We start from the raw sequence: 5,882 nt of genomic DNA, 5'->3' as shown, positions 1-5,882 counted from the left end.
ACGGCCCCGAGCCTCACGTCTAGCTCCCCTTGTGGTGGGGAATATCTCCCCTCATCTAACTTCTGTCACTCACACCTAGCTGGTGGGGAATTCCTCCCCTCCCCTGCTTCTGTCACTCCTTCACCTTCAGTTACATTAACATCAGTTCTTGTTCTTGGAATTTATTCCCCTGTAGTCTATTCTACATATAATGAATATATTAATACATGTAAATAAATAATAAATTTAAATAATTATACGAATGAATAAATTATTGACTTATTAAATAAATATAAATAAATTAATGAACATAAATGTCTATAAATAAATAATTTATACAATCTATATGATTGAATAAATAAATAAATATATAAATATATATAATAAACAAATTTAAAAATATAAACTATTAAACTATACTTTATATATAATTGAATAAATAAATACATATATATATATAAATAAATAAACAAATTATAATAATAATTATATGAATTATAGAAATTACTATACAAGTTATAGTACATAACTTCCGTATCTTCCTGTGCTGCACGGCCGTGCTGTCCGCAGACAGCTGACTCTTCTCCTGTGGCTGGCGACAGATCCTTTACTCCCTACTGGTGCCACTGAAGTGGTGGACGCAGCCCTGGAAGGCCCTACCTACCTCAGTGCTGCACTGGTTCCTGAGCTGGTCGGTAGGTCCGTCCAGACTACCAGGGCATCGGTTGTTCCAACCCACATGCACCCCTATGTCCGGATCTCCCGGCAAGGATATAACGCCCCTGAGTAGGGCATGGCGTCCCGTATGCGCCGTCACATTAATGTGGCCTCCGTCTCCCCGGCAGGGGAAGTAATTAACATGCCCCAGGCAGTACCCTCCCAGGACTGCCGACCCATTGACTCCCCGACAGGGGAAGTAAATAACATACCCCAGGCAGTACCCTCCCAGGACTGCCGACCCTCTGACTCCCCAGCAGGGGAAGTACATAACATGCCCCAGGCAGTACCTTCCCAGGACTGCCGACCCACGGACTCCCCGGCAGGGGAAGTAAATAACATGCCCCAGGCAGTACCCTCCCGGGCCTGCCGACCCACTGCCTTCCCAGACTCCAATCGACCCCCGAGCCTCGGGGAGATGCACATGCAGAGGCAGCGATCTGCTAGACGGACTGAGTCAGACTCCTCGTGGACTCTTCCCGAGTCGTCCGCGGAGTACGAGGCGGCTAACACCTTTGAGTCTGAGGATGAAAATGATAATGATGATGATAATGTGAGCAGTGGGCACATGGCGCTCCATGACAACGCCAACCCTAGGTCCCAGGGTAAAACCTTATTGGACTCTTGTGGAGTACTATTTTCGATCAGGAGGTGATTGGCCACCCACACTCCGGTGACTGGGCACCTCTACCTGAGGTGATCCAATAGATCGAATGCTGGACCCGGAGATCGATCGGTACGCTAACCGGACAAGTTGAGGGTGGAATACTCACCCTTCCATTACCAAATACGGTGGTGCTCACTCCAGAGGTGGATCCCATAATCATTCAGTATTCCAGGAAGGGAATAGAGAGGGCCTTTGGGACCTCACAGTACTGGGTCTTAGATCTCTGGACCTATCACCTAACCCTACGCCTTAGTGAGCAGGCTACCGCCTCTGTAAGCCGGTTGACCTAGCACAATGGGATCACGCTAATTGATGATATCTTTAAGACGGTAGGACAAATGGAGTTATATTACCAGGCGTATACCTGGTTCACCATCCCATTCGGTTTTTCAAACCTAAACACCGTCCTAATGGACAACAGGTTGCTAGACCTTGGACCAAACAGCCGATAGTAGAGATGGACCCGCTCTCTTTGAACTTCCTCAACAACATCTTCCCGATCAGGAAGAAGAAAGGCGGTTTTTCGTCCGGTGGGAGCTTGAGAAATCTCACCAACTTACTGCCCTGTGGAACAAGGGTGAGGTTGAACATCTACTTGAACGACCTACTTCTAATGGCTGGTTCCCCTCGCCTAGCGAGCGAACACGCCTCCTGGATGGTCGGATCGCTTCGCGATCTGGGACTCCTCATAGATCACAAACACCTATTATCTCCCCATTTCAGGAGATAGAGTTTTTGGGGTTCTTGGTGGACACCAACCGAGTGACCCTTCGGCTACCCATACCCAATTAGCCGCCATCCGCAAAGACATCAGTATCATGCTGGGCAGCAGCGGGTGTCCTTACGCCGACTGACTCGCTTAGTCGGCCTGTTCCCGGTGTCAATCCAGGCCACTCTCCAGCCCCTCTTCACTGTCGAACCCTCCAGAGACTTGAGACTCTACATCTTCGCTAGGGGCTTCGCTATACAAACTAAGTGAAGCCATGGTGGACCTACGGTAGTGGTTACGTCATAAAATAGGTGTGTTGCGCTGATAATAACTTATTTCTACGTACAAAAATTACATAAGAAAGAGACCCCCTAGTAAACTCAATACAAAAGGGATCACAAGTGCAAAATAGACAATATAACAAATCATCCAGTGAAGTGCCAGTGAAGTGCTGGGAAAAAAATCCCTATTGAAACCAGCATGCAATCTTCATGGGCAACTGCAGCAAGTCAGTACAACCCCTGTCACATGGGAAAAAAAAAAAGGCACACCACAGTCCGATAATCACGAGATGGTTCAAAGTATACAGACTTCACTTCTATATAGCTTTTCACTTCAGGGCAGTGCCGCTCATGTAAAAAAAGAAAACACAGATATGGTGCAAATAACGTATGAATAAGGAAGAAAACCAATGCAATGCAGCGATTGCACTCACGGAAGCCTCGATCTCATTAGGCTCTGCTGTAAAGTAATATGAACGCCGCTCAGTGCTTAGACGATCTCCTCAGATGGATGGTCGCGTCACTCGGCTCCTCCCCCACGCGTATCGTCACTAGACACGCGACTTATTCATGGGTTGCCCATGAATAAGTCGCGTGTCTAGTGACGATACGCGTGGGGGAGGAGCCGAGTGACGCGACCATCCATCTGAGGAGATCGTCTAAGCACTGAGCGGCGTTCGTATTACTTTACAGCAGAGCCTAATGAGATCGAGGCTTCCGTGAGTGCAATCGCTGCATTGCATTGGTTTTCTTCCTTATTCATACGTTATTTGCACCATATCTGTGTTTTCTTTTTTTACATGAGCGGCACTGCCCTGAAGTGAAAAGCTATATAGAAGTGAAGTCTGTATACTTTGAACCATCTCGTGATTATCGGACTGTGGTGTGCCTTTTTTTTTTTCCCATGTGACAGGGGTTGTACTGACTTGCTGCAGTTGCCCATGAAGATTGCATGCTGGTTTCAATAGGGATTTTTTTCCCAGCACTTCACTGGCACTTCACTGGATGATTTGTTATATTGTCTATTTTGCACTTGTGATCCCTTTTGTATTGAGTTTACTAGGGGGTCTCTTTCTTATGTAATTTTTGTACGTAGAAATAAGTTATTATCAGCGCAACACACCTATTTTATCACTATTATTGGTTTTGTACACTTTTTGTGTCTGCAGCGGTATTATTTAGTTTTTTATTTCTATATATTTTTCTTGATTAATTAGTAGTAGTAGCGCTGTAGTACCATATATTCAGTGGTTACGTCATGCCGTCAAACGGAACGGCGAGACATTTTCAACTCCTCACCGGATTTCGTCATAGGGTCGGATACCAGCCGCCTCGGCTGGGGTGCTCGGTGCAGTCCCTCGTCCTCCGGTAGGACGTGGTCCGCAGAGAACCCTCGGCTGCACATCAACACGTACACCCCTGACGGCCTTTTTTTTTTTTTTTTTGCCATCGGAAGTCTGTTGCCACGCACGTCCATCTGCTGTGTGCTATTGCGTTCGGACAACGTACCCGCAGTCCAGTACGTCGATCGCTTGGTGGGCCCCTGATCCAGAATCCTAGCGGATCTAGTAAGACTTCGGGCACTTCTGCCTGGAATGCAACATCGTCCCTATTGCGGGATATGCCACAGACTATCCCTATAGGGTGGCAGATTGGATTCTCGTTACCTGACCGATTCCAACGATTGGCGACCGCACCGGTCAGGGTCCCTGATCCTCGCTCACTTCGCGGATCCTTCTCTATGGACCTGTTCGTTCCCCGTATCAACCACCAGTTTCCGCGCTCTTACAACCGGAGGCCGGATCCGGAGGCGCACCATGTGGACGCCCTCCACCAAACGTGGTCACAGGGGACACATTACGCGTTCCCCTGTTCCCGGTGACCCTCAGGGTCCTCCTTCACTTAGCGAGCCGGAGGGCATCAGTCTTGCGGTTCACTCCGTGGTGGCCGACGCAGCCATGGTTTCCCCTCCTTCTGAGGATGACGGTGGAACTCCCCAGGTTGTTTCCTCATTCCCCCCACCTCCTCGCTGGTCCGAACGGGGATCTGCACCCTCTACTCACGAAGCACATCCTACCTCTCCTCACATGGTTAGTATCGGGGTTCCGGTCGCAGACTACGACCTTTCGGGAACAGCTAGGGATTCCCTGCCTTGGACTGGGCCCCGGGACTAGATCGGCATCTCGATCTACCTGGGGACTCTGGGTTACTTGGTGTGATCAACGACGGGTCGACCCCGTTCAAGCGCCAGGGTCTGTAATAGCCAATTATCGGGCGGACTCTTTGGATCCGTTGGTGTGTCAATTTTGAAGGCGTTAAGTTTAAATCGCCCAATGTACCAGCACACTTGGGATTTTTTCCAAGGTCATGATCATGTTCTCGGGCTGGGGGACGTTGACACTCTGTTTTGAGGTTACTGTTTTTTCGAGCTTACTGTCTTCTTGTGTCTGATTTCCATCATCGTGGGTCAGACGTCAAGGCTTTGGACATATCCAGGCATCATTCCTCGCCTCAGAGACTCAAGTCTTTTTCCGTCGTGCGTTGGACCAGACGGTACTTCGATCGGTTTTCTACCCGTTCTTCCCCGCACATCCACAACTGTATGTGGTCCGCTGTCTACAGACTTATATGTCCTTGACAGCCTCGCTGCGATCTTCGCAAGTCTTTCAACTCCTCGTTTCCTACGTTAATCCTCTCTTCCCGGTTTCCTCTGTGACTTACTATAGCGGCGGACTGTTGTCAGCGACCGCTTTTCCGCCAATCCCGCTTTGAACAGGAGGTACACATATCTATGTCAGTGTTGTGGATTATTTTGATTGTTATTGGTCATATGCATTGTTATCGCTTTGAACTTGCATAAGATATGAGCCTCCTGTCTGATGTATAATTCGAGATTTTCCTAGCTTGTGACGGAAAATATTAATTATATGAAGACAGGAGGCGAGTATCTTCCCTCCCAACCCAACCCTGTCACGAGGTTGTCTCTCTCTCGTTCTAGACTGATGAACCACGCACCCTGCAAGTCGGAGGCTGGTACGCCCCGGGAGTTCGTTTTCACTATCCCCGTTGGGATTGCTGTCCGTTTCGATCCATGGGTTTAGTTCACCGCAGATGGAGGTTCCTACTGTGTTCCAGATCCGGAGTCGGGATGCCGTTGACTGAATCCGTTGGTCCATGTTCCGGAGGACAACTGACCGGTCGGCTCCGAATGGTTTGGGTTTCCTATAGTCCCCGTTGGGATGAAGCTGGTCCGGATGAAGTTGGTCCGTGTTGGCCTTGTCCTTTCGTTTCCTCCAGATTCGGATGTTGTGTTCCGGTCGGAAGGTTCCCGGCAGCCGCGGAGATGTCTAATTGGACTTTCGGTTCCTGTTTACACTAATTCGCATGAAGAAAGAGGAATAGGTTACCTCAGACAGTCCCTTATATAGGCTACGGTCTGGGAGGGGCTACACTGGCCCAGGGACTGCTGGGAAGGGTAGTTCTTTGAATTTTTTAAGTTACAATAAATGTTTACTGTATTTCTGCTATG

The sequence above is a fragment of the Rana temporaria genome, chromosome 1 (genome assembly GCF_905171775.1).
Source record: "Rana temporaria chromosome 1, aRanTem1.1, whole genome shotgun sequence".
NCBI classification, from domain to species: domain Eukaryota; kingdom Metazoa; phylum Chordata; class Amphibia; order Anura; family Ranidae; genus Rana; species Rana temporaria.
Note: the sequence above shows the minus strand (reverse complement) of the source record.